This window comes from Salvelinus fontinalis, chromosome 6, assembly GCF_029448725.1.
Source record: "Salvelinus fontinalis isolate EN_2023a chromosome 6, ASM2944872v1, whole genome shotgun sequence".
NCBI classification, from domain to species: Eukaryota; Metazoa; Chordata; class Actinopteri; order Salmoniformes; family Salmonidae; genus Salvelinus; species Salvelinus fontinalis.
The window spans coordinates 55,411,681-55,426,174 of NC_074670.1; positions in this window are offsets into that span (position 1 = coordinate 55,411,681).

A 14,494-nucleotide genomic window follows, 5' to 3' on the forward strand; every position below is an offset into this window, starting at 1 on the left:
CCATTTTGGCCTTGTTGAGTAGTGGTTGTGTTGTGTAGGAGCCATTTTGGCCTGATTGTGTGGTGGTTGTGTTGTGTAGGAACCATTTTGGCCTGGTTGTTTAGTGTTTGTGTTGTGATGGAGCCATTTTGGCTTTGTGGTGTAGTGTTTGTGCTGTGTTGGAGCCATTTTGGCCTTGTTGTGTGGTGTTTGTGATGTAAAAGAGACATTTTGTCCTTGTTTTTTGGTGGTTGTGATGTGAAGGAGCCATTTTGATATGGCTGTGTGGTGTAGGAGCCATTTTGGCCTTGTTGTGTCGTGGTTGTGTTGTGTAGGAGCCATTTTGGCCTGGTTGGGTAGTGTTTGCGTTGTGTAGGAGCCATTTTTGCTTTGTGGTGTGGTGGTTGTGATGTGTTGGAGCCATTTCGGCCTGGTTACGTGATGGTTGTGTTGTGTAGGAGCCAGTTTGGTATGGTTATGTGGTGATTATGTTGTGTAGGAGCCATTTTGAACTCGTTGTGTGGTGGTTGTGTTGTGTAGAAGCCATTTGGCCTGTTTTTGTTGTGTCTGAGCCATTTTGGCCTTGTTGTGTTGTGTAGGGGCCATTGGCCTGTTTGTGTAGTGTTTGTGTTGTGTAGGAGCCATTTTAGCCTGGTTGTGTGGTGGTTGTTTTGTGTAGGAGCCATTTTGGCCTTGTTGTGTCGTGGTTGTGTTGTGTAGGAGCCATTTTGGCCTGGTTGTGTAGTCTTTGCGTTGTGTTTGAGCCATTTTGGCTTTGTGGTGTGGTGGTTGTGATGTGTTGGAGCCATTTTGGCCTGGTTATGTGGTGTTTGCGTTGTGTAGGAGCCATTTTGGCCTTGTTGTGTGGTGGTTTTTACGTAAATGAGCCATTTTGGCCTTGTTGTGTGGTAGTTGTGATGTAAAGGAGCCATTTTGTCCTTGTTGTATGGTGGTTGTGATGTGAAGGAGCCATTTTGGCCTGGTTATGTGGTGGTTGTGTTTTGTAGGAGCCATTTTGTTCTTGTTGTGTTGTGTTGGAGCCATTTTGGCCTGGTTGAGTTGTGTAGGATCCATTTTGGCCTGGTTGTGTAGTGGTTGTGTTGTGTAGGATCCATTTTAGCCTTGTTGTGTGGTGGTTGTGATGTAAAGGAGCCATTTTGGCCTGATTGTGTGGTGGTTGTGTTGTGTAGGAGCCATTTTGGCCTTGTTGTGTCGTGGTTGTGTTGTGTAGGAGCCATTTTGGCCTGGTTGTGTAGTGTTTGCGTTGTGTTTGAGCCATTTTGGCTTTGTGGTGTGGTGGTTGTGATGTGTTGGAGCCATTTTGGCCTGGTTATGTGGTGTTTGCGTTGTGTAGGAGCCATTTTGGCCTTGTTGTGTGGTGGTTTTGATGTAAATGAGCCATTTTGTCCTTGTTGTGGGGTGTTTGTGATGTGAAGGAGCCATTTTGGCCTGGTTATGTGGTGGTTGTGTTGTGTATGAGCCATTTTGGCCTTGTTGTGTGGTAGTTGTGATGTAAAGGAGCCATTTTGTCCTTGTTGTATGGTGGTTGTGATGTGAAGGAGCCATTTTGGCCTGGTTATGTGGTGGTTGTGTTTTGTAGGAGCCATTTTGTTCTGGTTGTGTTGTGTTGGAGCCATTTTGGCCTGGTTGAGTTGTGTAGGAGCCATTTTGACCTGGTTGTGTAGTGGTTGTGTAGGAGCCATTTTGGCCTTGTTGTGTTGTGGTTGTGATGTAAAGGAGCCATTTTGGCCTGATTGTGTGGTGGTTGTGTTGTGTAGGAACCATTTTGGCCTGGTTGTGTAGTGTTTGTGTTTTGATGGAGCCATCTTGGCTTTGTGGTGTGGTGGTTGTGATGTGTTGGAGCCATTTTGGCCTGGTTATGTGGTGGTTGTTTTGTATAGGATCCATTTTGGCATGGTTGTCTGGTGGATGTGTTGTGTGGAAGCCATTTTGGCCTGGTTGTGTTGTGTAGGAGCAATTCTGGCCTTGTTGTGTGGAAGCCATTGGCCTGGTTGTGTAGTGTTTGTGTTGTGTAGGAGCCATTTTGGCATGGTTGTGTGGTGGTTGTGATGTGAAAGACCCATTTTGGCCTGGTTATGTGGTGGTTGTGTTGTGTAGGAGCCATTTTGGCCTGGTTGTTTAGTGGTTGTGTTGTGTAGAAGCCATTTTGGCTTGGTTATGTGGTGGTTGTGTTGTGTAGGATCCATTTTGTTCTGGTTGTGTTGTGTTGGAGGCATTTTGGCCTGGTTGAGTTGTGTAGGAGCCATTTTAGCCTGGTTGTGTAGTGGTTGTGTTGTGTAGGAGCCATTTTGGCCTTGTTGTGTGGTGGTTTTGATGTAAAGTAGCCATTTTGTCCTTGTTGTGGGGTGTTTGTGATGTGAAGGAGCCATTTTGGCCTGGTTATGTGGTGGTTGTGTTGTGTTGGAGCCATTTCGTCCTGGTTATGTGGTGGTTGTGTTGTGTAGGAACAATTTTGGCCTGGTTTTGTAGTGTTTGTGTTGTGTTGTGTATGAGCCATTTTGGCCTTGTTATGTGGTAGTTGTGATGTAAAGGAGTCATTTTGTCCTGGTTATGTGGTGGTTGTGTTGTGTAGGAGCCATTTTGGCCTGGTTGAGTTGTGTAGGAGCCATTTTAGCCTGGTTGTGTAGTGGTTGTGTTGTGTAGGAGCCATTTTGGACTTGTTGTGTGGTGGTTGTGATGTAAAGGAGCCATTTTGTCCTTGTTGTGTGGTGTTTGTAATGTGAAGGAGCCATTTTGGCCTGGTTATGTGGTGGTTGTGTTGTGTTGGAGCCATTTTGGCCTGGTTATGTGGTGGTTGTGTTGTGTTGGAGCCATTTTGGCCTGGTTGTGTGGTGGTTGTGATGTGAAGGAGCCATTTTGGTCTGGTTATGTGGTGGTTTTGATGTGAAGGAGCCATTTTGGCATGGCTGTGTTGTGTAGGAGCCATTTTGGCCTTGTTGTGTAGTGGTTGTGTTGTGTAGGAGCCATTTTGGCCTTGTTGTGTAGTGGTTGTGTTGTGTAGGAGCCATTTTGGCCTGATTGTGTGGTGTTTGTGTTGTGTAGGAACCATTTTGGCCTGGTTGTGTAGTGTTTGCGTGATGTTGGAGACATTTTGGCTTTGTGGTGTGGTGGTTGTGATGTGTTGGCACCATTTTGGCCTGGTTATGTGGTGGTTGTGTTGTATAGGATCCATTTTGGCATGGTTGTGTGGTGGATGTGTTGTGTAGAAGCCATTTTGGCCTGGTTGTGTTGTGTAGGAGCAATTCTGGCCTTGTTGTGTAGAAGCCATTGGCCTGGTTGTGTAGTGTTTGTGTTGTGTAGGAGCCAGTTTGGCCTGGTTGTGTGGTGGTTGTGATGTGAGGGAGCCATTTTGGCCTGGTTATGTGGTGGTTGTGTTGTGTAGGAACCATTTTGGCCTGGTTGTTTAGTGGTTGTGTTGTGTAGAAGCCATTTTGTTCTGGTTATGTGGTGGTTGTGTTGTGTAGGAGCCATTTTGGTATGGTTATGTGGTGATTGTGTTGAGCAGGAGCCATTTTGGCCTGGTTGTGTGGTGGTTGTGTTGTGTAGAAGCCATTTGGCCTGGTTTTGTTGTGTCTGAGCCATTTTGGCCTTGTTGTGTTGTGTAGGGGCCATCGGCCTGTTTGTGTAGTGTTTGTGTTGTGTAGGGGCCATTTTGGCCTTGTTGTGTCGTGGATGTGTTGTGTAGGAGCCAATTTGGCCTGGTTGTGGAGTGTTTGCGTTGTGTTTGAGCCATTTTGGCTTTGTGGTGTGGTGGTTGTGTTGTGAAGAAGCCATTTTGGCATGGCTGTGTTTTGTAGGAGCCATTTTGGCCTGGTTTTGTAGTGTTTGCGTTGTGTTGGGGAAATTTTGGCTTTGTGGTGTGGTGGTTGTGATGTGTTGGAGCCATTTTGGCCTGGTTATGTGGTGGTTGTGTTGTGTAGGAGCCATTTTGGTATGGTTATGTGGTGATTGTGTTGAGCAGGAGCCATTTTGGCCTGGTTGTGTGGTGGTTGTGTTGTGTAGAAGCCATTTGGCCAGGTTGTGTTGTGTATGAGCCATTGTTGTGTTGTGTAGGAGCCATTGGCCTGTTTGTGTAGTGTTTGTGTTTTGTTGCAGCCATTTTGGCCTTGTTGTGTGGTGTTTGTGATGTAAAAGAGCCATTTTGTCCTTGTTTTTTGGTGGTTGTGATGTGAAGGAGCCATTTTGATATGGCTGTGTGGTGTAGGAGCCATTTTGGCCTTGTTGTGTCGTGGTTGTGTTGTGTAGGAGCCATTTTGGCCTGTTTGTGTAGTGTTTGTGTTGTGTAGGAGCCATTTTAGCCTGGTTTTGTGGTGGTTGTTTTGTGTAGGAGCCATTTTGGCCTTGTTGTGTCGTGGTTGTGTTGTGTAGGAGCCATTTTGGCCTGGTTGTGTAGTGTTTCCGTTGTGTTTGAGCCATTTTGGCTTTGTGGTGTGGTGGTTGTGATGTGTTGGAGCCATTTTGGCCTGGTTATGTGGTGTTTGCGTTGTGTAGGAGCCATTTTGGCCTTGTTGTGTGGTGGTTTTTACGTAAATGAGCCATTTTGGCCTTGTTGTGTGGTAGTTGTGATGTAAAGGAGCCATTTTGTCCTTGTTGTATGGTGGTTGTGATGTGAAGGAGCCATTTTGGCCTGGTTATGTGGTGGTTGTGTTTTGTAGGAGCCATTTTGTTCTTGTTGTGTTGTGTTGGAGCCATTTTGGCCTGGTTGAGTTGTGTAGGAGCCATTTTGGCCTGGTTGTGTAGTGGTTGTGTTGTGTAGGATCCATTTTAGCCTTGTTGTGTGGTGGTTGTGATGTAAAGGAGCCATTTTGGCCTGATTGTGTGGTGGTTGTGTTGTGTAGGAACCATTTTGGCCTGGTTGTGTAGTGTTTTTGTTGTGATGGAGCCATCTTGGCTTTGTGGTGTGGTGGTTGTGATGTGTTGGAGCCATTTTGGCCTGGTTGTGTTGTGTAGGAGCAATTCTGGCCTTGTTGTGTAGAAGCCATTGGCCTGGTTGTGTAGTGTTTGTGTTGTGTAGGAGCCATTTTGGCCTGGTTGTGTGGTGGTTGTGATGTGAAAGATCCCATTTTGGCCTGGTTATGTGGTGGTTGTGTTGTGTAGAAGCCATTTTGTTCTGGTTATGTGGTGGTTGTGTTGTTTAGGAGCCATTTTGTTCTGGTCGTGTTGTGTTGGAGCCATTTTGGCCTGGTTGAGTTGTGTAGGAGCCATTTTAGCCTGGTATTGTAGTGGTTGTTTTGTGTCAGAGCCATTTTGGCCTTGTTGTGTGGTGGTTTTGATGTAAAGGAGCCATTTGTCCTTGTTGTGGGGTGTTTGTGATGTGAAGGAGCCATTTTGGCATGGCTGTGTTGTGTAGGAGCTATTTTGGCCTTGTCGTGTCGTGGTTGTGTTGTGTAGGAGCCATTTTGGCCTGGTTGTTTGGTGGTTGTGTTGTGTAGGAGCCATTTTTGCCTGGTTGTGTATTGTTTGCGTTATCTTGGAACCATTTTGGCTTTCTGGTGTGGTGGTTGTGATGTGTTGGAGCCATTTTGGCCTGGTTATGTGGTGGTTGTGTTGTGTAGGAGCCATTTTGGCCTGGTTGTGTGGTGGTTTTTACGTAAATGAGCCATTTTGGCCTTGTTGTGTGGTAGTTGTGATGTAAAGGAGCCATTTTGTCCTTGTTGTATGGTGGTTGTGATGTGAAGGAGCCATTTTGGCCTGGTTATGTGGTGGTTGTGTTTTGTAGGAGCCATTTTGTTCTTGTTGTGTTGTGTTGGAGCCATTTTGGCCTGGTTGAGTTGTGTAGGAGCCATTTTGGCCTGGTTTTGTAGTGGTTGTGTTGTGTAGGATCCATTTTAGCCTTGTTGTGTGGTGGTTGTGATGTAAAGGAGCCATTTTGGCCTGGTTGTGTGGTGGTTGTGTTGTGTAGGAGCCCTTTTGGCCTTGTTGTGTCGTGGTTGTGTTGTGTAGGAGCCATTTTGGCCTGGTTGTGTAGTGTTTGCGTTGTGTTTGAGCCATTTTGGCTTTGTGGTGTGGTGGTTGTGATGTGTTGGAGCCATTTTGGCCTGGTTATGTGGTGTTTGCGTTGTGTAGGAGCCATTTTGGCCTTGTTGTGTGGTGGTTTTGATGTAAATGAGCCATTTTGTCCTTGTTGTGGGGTGTTTGTGATGTGAAGGAGCCATTTTGGCCTGGTTATGTGGTGGTTGTGTTGTGTATGAGCCATTTTGGCCTTGTTGTGTGGTAGTTGTGATGTAAAGGAGCCATTTGTCCTTGTTGTGGGGTGTTTGTGATGTGAAGGAGCCATTTTGGCATGGCTGTGTTGTGTAGGAGCTATTTTGGCCTTGTCGTGTCGTGGTTGTGTTGTGTAGGAGCCATTTTGGCCTGGTTGTTTGGTGGTTGTGTTGTGTAGGAGCCATTTTTGCCTGGTTGTGTAGTGTTTGCGTTATCTTGGAACCATTTTGGCTTTCTGGTGTGGTGGTTGTGATGTGTTGGAGCCATTTTGGCCTGGTTATGTGGTGGTTGTGTTGTGTAGGAGCCATTTTGGCCTGGTTGTGTGGTGGTTTTTACGTAAATGAGCCATTTTGGCCTTGTTGTGTGGTAGTTGTGATGTAAAGGAGCCATTTTGTCCTTGTTGTATGGTGGTTGTGATGTGAAGGAGCCATTTTGGCCTGGTTATGTGGTGGTTGTGTTTTGTAGGAGCCATTTTGTTCTTGTTGTGTTGTGTTGGAGCCATTTTGGCCTGGTTGAGTTGTGTAGGAGCCATTTTGGCCTGGTTTTGTAGTGGTTGTGTTGTGTAGGATCCATTTTAGCCTTGTTGTGTGGTGGTTGTGATGTAAAGGAGCCATTTTGGCCTGATTGTGTGGTGGTTGTGTTGTGTAGGAGCCATTTTGGCCTTGTTGTGTCGTGGTTGTGTTGTGTAGGAGCCATTTTGGCCTGGTTGTGTAGTGTTTGCGTTGTGTTTGAGCCATTTTGGCTTTGTGGTGTGGTGGTTGTGATGTGTTGGAGCCATTTTGGCCTGGTTATGTGGTGTTTGCGTTGTGTAGGAGCCATTTTGGCCTTGTTGTGTGGTGGTTTTGATGTAAATGAGCCATTTTGTCCTTGTTGTGGGGTGTTTGTGATGTGAAGGAGCCATTTTGGCCTGGTTATGTGGTGGTTGTGTTGTGTATGAGCCATTTTGGCCTTGTTGTGTGGTAGTTGTGATGTAAAGGAGCCATTTTGTCCTTGTTGTATGGTGGTTGTGATGTGAAGGAGCCATTTTGGCCTGGTTATGTGGTGGTTGTGTTTTGTAGGAGCCATTTTGTTCTGGTTGTGTTGTGTTGGAGCCATTTTGGCCTGGTTGAGTTGTGTAGGAGCCATTTTGACCTGGTTGTGTAGTGGTTGTGTTGTGTAGGAGCCATTTTGGCCTTGTTGTGTTGTGGTTGTGATGTAAAGGAGCCATTTTGGCCTGATTTTGTGGTGGTTGTGTTGTGTAGGAACCATTTTGGCCTGGTTGTGTAGTGTTTGTGTTTTGATGGAGCCATCTTGGCTTTGTGGTGTGGTGGTTGTGATGTGTTGGAGCCATTTTGGCCTGGTTATGTGGTGGTTGTGTTGTATAGGATCCATTTTGGCATGGTTGTCTGGTGGATGTGTTGTGTGGAAGCCATTTTGGCCTGGTTGTGTTGTGTAGGAGCAATTCTGGCCTTGTTGTGTGGAAGCCATTGGCCTGGTTGTGTAGTGTTTGTGTTGTGTAGGAGCCATTTTGGCATGGTTGTGTGGTGGTTGTGATGTGAAAGACCCATTTTGGCCTGGTTATGTGGTGGTTGTGTTGTGTAGGAGCCATTTTGGCCTGGTTGTTTAGTGGTTGTGTTGTGTAGAAGCCATTTTGGCTTGGTTATGTGGTGGTTGTGTTGTGTAGGATCCATTTTGTTCTGGTTGTGTTGTGTAGGAGCCATTTTAGCCTGGTTGTGTAGTGGTTGTGTTGTGTAGGAGCCATTTTGGCCTTGTTGTGTGGTGGTTTTGATGTAAAGGAGCCATTTTGTCCTTGTTGTGGGGTGTTTGTGATGTGAAGGAGCCATTTTGGCCTGGTTATGTGGTGGTTGTGTTGTGTTGGAGCCATTTCGTCCTGGTTATGTGGTGGTTGTGTTGTGTAGGAACAATTTTGGCCTGGTTTTGTAGTGTTTGTGTTGTGTTGTGTATGAGCCATTTTGGCCTTGTTATGTGGTAGTTGTGATGTAAAGGAGTCATTTTGTCCTGGTTATGTGGTGGTTGTGTTGTGTAGGAGCCATTTTGGCCTGGTTGAGTTGTGTAGGAGCCATTTTAGCCTGGTTGTGTAGTGGTTGTGTTGTGTAGGAGCCATTTTGGACTTGTTGTGTGGTGGTTGTGATGTAAAGGAGCCATTTTGTCCTTGTTGTGTGGTGTTTGTAATGTGAAGGAGCCATTTTGGCCTGGTTATGTGGTGGTTGTGTTGTGTTGGAGCCATTTTGGCCTGGTTATGTGGTGGTTGTGTTGTGTTGGAGCCATTTTGGCCTGGTTGTGTGGTGGTTGTGATGTGAAGGAGCCATTTTGGTCTGGTTATGTGGTGGTTTTGATGTGAAGGAGCCATTTTGGCATGGCTGTGTTGTGTAGGAGCCATTTTGGCCTTGTTGTGTAGTGGTTGTGTTGTGTAGGAGCCATTTTGGCCTTGTTGTGTAGTGGTTGTGTTGTGTAGGAGCCATTTTGGCCTGATTGTGTGGTGTTTGTGTTGTGTAGGAACCATTTTGGCCTGGTTGTGTAGTGTTTGCGTGATGTTGGAGACATTTTGGCTTTGTGGTGTGGTGGTTGTGATGTGTTGGCACCATTTTGGCCTGGTTATGTGGTGGTTGTGTTGTATAGGATCCATTTTGGCATGGTTGTGTGGTGGATGTGTTGTGTAGAAGCCATTTTGGCCTGGTTGTGTTGTGTAGGAGCAATTCTGGCCTTGTTGTGTAGAAGCCATTGGCCTGGTTGTGTAGTGTTTGTGTTGTGTAGGAGCCAGTTTGGCCTGGTTGTGTGGTGGTTGTGATGTGAGGGAGCCATTTTGGCCTGGTTATGTGGTGGTTGTGTTGTGTAGGAACCATTTTGGCCTGGTTGTTTAGTGGTTGTGTTGTGTAGAAGCCATTTTGTTCTGGTTATGTGGTGGTTGTGTTGTGTAGGAGCCATTTTGGTATGGTTATGTGGTGATTGTGTTGAGCAGGAGCCATTTTGGCCTGGTTGTGTGGTGGTTGTGTTGTGTAGAAGCCATTTGGCCTGGTTTTGTTGTGTCTGAGCCATTTTGGCCTTGTTGTGTTGTGTAGGGGCCATCGGCCTGTTTGTGTAGTGTTTGTGTTGTGTAGGGGCCATTTTGGCCTTGTTGTGTCGTGGATGTGTTGTGTAGGAGCCAATTTGGCCTGGTTGTGGAGTGTTTGCGTTGTGTTTGAGCCATTTTGGCTTTGTGGTGTGGTGGTTGTGTTGTGAAGAAGCCATTTTGGCATGGCTGTGTTTTGTAGGAGCCATTTTGGCCTGGTTTTGTAGTGTTTGCGTTGTGTTGGGGAAATTTTGGCTTTGTGGTGTGGTGGTTGTGATGTGTTGGAGCCATTTTGGCCTGGTTATGTGGTGGTTGTGTTGTGTAGGAGCCATTTTGGTATGGTTATGTGGTGATTGTGTTGAGCAAGAGCCATTTTGGCCTGGTTGTGTGGTGGTTGTGTTGTGTAGAAGCCATTTGGCCAGGTTGTGTTGTGTATGAGCCATTGTTGTGTTGTGTAGGAGCCATTGGCCTGTTTGTGTAGTGTTTGTGTTTTGTTGCAGCCATTTTGGCCTTGTTGTGTGGTGGTTGTGATGTGAAGGAGCCATTTTGGTCTGGTTATGTGGTGGTTTTGATGTGAAGGAGCCATTTTGGCTTGGCTGTGTTGTGTAGGAGCCATTTTGGCCTTGTTGAGTAGTGGTTGTGTTGTGTAGGAGCCATTTTGGCCTGATTGTGTGGTGGTTGTGTTGTGTAGGAACCATTTTGGCCTGGTTGTTTAGTGTTTGTGTTGTGATGGAGCCATTTTGGCTTGTTTGTGTAGTGTTTGTGCTGTGTTGGAGCCATTTTGGCCTTGTTGTGTGGTGTTTGTGATGTAAAAGAGACATTTTGTCCTTGTTTTTTGGTGGTTGTGATGTGAAGGAGCCATTTTGATATGGCTGTGTGGTGTAGGAGCCATTTTGGCCTTGTTGTGTCGTGGTTGTGTTGTGTAGGAGCCATTTTGGCCTGTTTGTGTAGTGTTTGTGTTGTGTAGGAGCCATTTTAGCCTGGTTTTGTGGTGGTTGTTTTGTGTAGGAGCCATTTTGGCCTTGTTGTGTCGTGGTTGTGTTGTGTAGGAGCCATTTTGGCCTGGTTGTGTAGTGTTTCCGTTGTGTTTGAGCCATTTTGGCTTTGTGGTGTGGTGGTTGTGATGTGTTGGAGCCATTTTGGCCTGGTTATGTGGTGTTTGCGTTGTGTAGGAGCCATTTTGGCCTTGTTGTGTGGTGGTTTTTACGTAAATGAGCCATTTTGGCCTTGTTGTGTGGTAGTTGTGATGTAAAGGAGCCATTTTGTCCTTGTTGTATGGTGGTTGTGATGTGAAGGAGCCATTTTGGCCTGGTTATGTGGTGGTTGTGTTTTGTAGGAGCCATTTTGTTCTTGTTGTGTTGTGTTGGAGCCATTTTGGCCTGGTTGAGTTGTGTAGGAGCCATTTTGGCCTGGTTGTGTAGTGGTTGTGTTGTGTAGGATCCATTTTAGCCTTGTTGTGTGGTGGTTGTGATGTAAAGGAGCCATTTTGGCCTGATTGTGTGGTGGTTGTGTTGTGTAGGAACCATTTTGGCCTGGTTGTGTAGTGTTTTTGTTGTGATGGAGCCATCTTGGCTTTGTGGTGTGGTGGTTGTGATGTGTTGGAGCCATTTTGGCCTGGTTGTGTTGTGTAGGAGCAATTCTGGCCTTGTTGTGTAGAAGCCATTGGCCTGGTTGTGTAGTGTTTGTGTTGTTTCGGAGCCATTTTGGCCTTGTTGTGTGGTGGTTGTGATTTGAAGGAGCCATTTTGGCCTGGTTATGTGGTGGTTGTGTTGTGTAGGAGCCATTTTGGCCTGGTTGTGTGGTGGTTGTGTTATGTAGAAGCCATTTGGCCTAGTTGAGTTGTATAGGAACCATTTTGGCCTTGTTGTGTTGTGTAGGGGCCATTGGCCTGGTGGTGTGGTGGTTGTGACGCGTTGGAGCAATTTTGGCCTGGTTATGTAGTGATTTTGTTGTGTTGTGTAGGAGCAATTTTGTCCTTGTTGTTTGGTGGTTGTGATGTAAAGGAGCCATTTTGGCCTTGTTGTGTGGTGGTTGTGATTTGAAGGAGCCATTTTGGCCTGGTTATGTGGTGGTTGTGTTGTGTAGGAGCCATTTTGGCCTGGTTGTGTAGTATTGGAGCCATTTTGGCCTGGTTGAGTTGTGTAGGAGCCATTTTAGCCTGGTTTTGTAGTGGTTGTGTTGTGTAGGAGCCATTTCGGGCCTGGTTGTGTGGTGGTTGTGTTGTATAGGAGCCATTTTGCCCTGGTTGTGTAGTGGTTGTGTTGGAGCCATTTTGGCCTTGTTGTGTGGTGGTTGTGATGTGAAGGAGCCATTTTGGCCTGGTCATGTGGTGGTTGTGATGTGAAGGAGCCATTTTGGCCTGGTTGTTTGGTGGTTGTGTTGTGTAGGAGCCATTTTGGCCTGGTTGTGTAGTGTTTGCGTTGTGTTGGAGCCATTTTGGCTTTGTGGTGTGGTGGTTGTGATGTGTTGGAGCAATTTTGGCCTGGTTATGTGGTGGTTGTGTTGTGTAGCAGCCATTTTGTTCTGGTTTTGTTGTGTTGGAGCCATTTTGGCCTGGTTGAGTTGTGTAGGAGCCATTTTAGCCTGGTTGTGTAGTGGTTGTGTTGTGTAGGAGCCATTTTGGCCTGGTTGTGTGGTGGTTGTGTTGTATAGGAGCCATTTTGGCCTGGTTGTGTAGTGTTTGCGTTATGTAGGAGCCATTTTCGCCTTGTTGTGTGGTGGTTGTGATGTGAAGGACCCATTTTGGCACGGCTGTGTTGTGTAGTAGCTTTTTTGGCCTTGTCATGTCGTGGTTGTGTTGTGTTGGAGCCATTGTGGCCTGGTTGTTTGGTGGTTGTGTTGTGTAGGAGCCATTTTGGCCTGGTTGTGTAGTGTTTGCGTTATGTTGGAGCCATTTTGGCTTTGTGGTGTGGTGGTTTTGATGTGTTGGAGCCATTTTGTCCTTGTTGTGTTGTGATGTGAAAGAGCCATTTTGGCCTGGTTGTGTAGAGGTTGTGTTGTGTTGGAGCCATATTTGCTTGGTTGTGTTGTGTAGGAGCCATTGGCCTGGTTGTGTAGTGTTTGTATTGTGTAGGAGCCATTTTAGCCTGGTTGTGTGGTGCTTGTATTGTGTAGGAGCCATTTTTTTCCTGGTTGTGTGGTGGTTGTGATGTGAAAGAGCCATTTTGGCCTGGTTATGTGGTGGTTGTGTTGTGTAGGAGCAATTTTGGCCTGGTGGTGCAGTGGTTGTGTTGTGTAGAAGCCATTATGGCCTGGTTATGTGGTGGTTGTGTTGTGTAGGAGCCATTTTGGCTTGGTTGTGTTGTGTAGGAGCCATTTTGGCCATGTTGTGTGGTGGTTGTGATGTGAAAGACCCATTTTGGCCTGGTTATGTGGTGGTTGTGTTGTGTAGGAGCGATTTTGGCCTGGTTGTGTAGAGGTTGTGATGTATTGGCTCCATTTTGGCCTGGTTGTGTTGTGTAGGAGCCATTTTGGCCTGGTTGTCTGGTGATTGTGTTGTGTAGGAGCCATTTTGGCCTGGTTGTGTAGTGTTTGTGTTGTGTTGGAGCCATTTTGGCCTTGTTGTGTGGTGGTTTAATGTGAAGGAGCCATTTTGGCATGGCTGTTTTGTTTAGAAGCCATTTTGGCCTTCTTGTGTCGTGGTTATGTTGTGTAGGAGCCATTTTGGCCTGGTTATGTGGTGGTTGTGTTGTGTAGTAGCCATTTTAGCATGATTATGTGGTGATTGTGCTGTGTAGGAGCCATTGGCCTGGTTTTGTAGTGTTTGTGTTTTGTAGAAGCCATTTTGGCCTGTTTGTGTAGTTGTTGTGTTGTGTAGGAGCCATTGGCCTGGTTGTTTGGTGGTTGTGATGTGAAGGAGCCATTTTGGCCTTGTTATGTGGTGGTTGTGTTGTGTAGGATCCATTTCGGCCTGATTTTGTGGTAGTTGTGTTGTGTAGGAGCCATTTTGGCCTGGTTGTGTAGTGGTTGTGTTGTGTAGAAGCCATGTTATCCTGGTTATGTGGTGGTTGTGTTGGTTTGAGCCATTTTGGCTTGGTTGTGTTGTGTCGGAGCCATTTTGGCCTTGTTGTGTAGTTGTTGTGTTGTGTAGGAGCCATTTTTGGCCTGGTTGTGTGGTGGTTGTGTTGTGTAGGATTCATTTTGGCCTGGTTGTGTAGTGTTTGTGTTGTGTTGGAGCCATTTTGGCCTTGTTGTGTGATGGTTGTGATGTGAAGGAGCCATTTTGGTCTGGTTGTGTTGTGTAGGAACCATTTTGGCGTTGTTGTGTTGTGTAGGAGCCATTGGCCTGGTTGTGTAGTGTTTGTGTTGTGTAGGAGCCATTTTGGCCTTGTTGTGTGGTGTTTGTGATGTGAAGGAGCCATTTTGGCCTGGTTATGTGGTGGTTGTGATGTGTAGAAGCCATTTTGGCCTGGTTGTGTTGTGTAGGAGCCATTTTGGCCTTGTTGTGTTGTTTAGGAGCCATTGGCCTGGTTGTGTAGTGTTTGTGTTGTGTAGGAGCCATTTTGGCCTGGTTGTGTAGTGGTTGTGATGTGTAGGAGCCATTTTGGCCTTGTTGTGTGGTAGTTGTGATGTGTAGGATCCATTTTGGCCTGGTTATGTGGCGGTTGTTGTAGTCTGTAGTTTGTCTTTCCTTGTATATTCCACTTAATTTGTACACTAGAGGGCACTATCTGTTTGGTCATGGGTCGCTAGTCACATGTACTGTACATTGGCACACAGGTTGACCAGGTAGTGGAAATGCACAGGTATGGAGAGCTTATCGTTCTTCCTATGCTCAGTAGCATAGCTTCTGTAAGTCAACATAAAATGCTAGCTTCTTATCTTAACCGTAGACTGAGGAAGCCAGCAAATAACCTGAATAGTAACATATAATATCCAACCAGTTGCCATCCTTCAAGTTTGTGAGTAAACAATTCCCACACCATATATGTTTTTATGTAGGGGCAATGTGGGTTTGGTAAATACATGTTTCGACTAAGTTTGATCTCATGGATGGTCAATGCTTGCATCCATAGCTCTGTCTATGAATTTGAAAGTGGTTACATTTCTGCAGCCCCCTATTTTCCAAAACGTGTGGCAGGGTAATCCAGTTTGTTGTTGTTTGAATCCCGAGTGCCAATTAAATTACACCAATCAGTGCTATGTTATGTATTGGATGATTTGTCTATGGTAATGTTTCAACTATGTCAAAGTCAGCCCCTTAAAAAAAACTGTGATGACTGATGATATTTGTAGAAAATT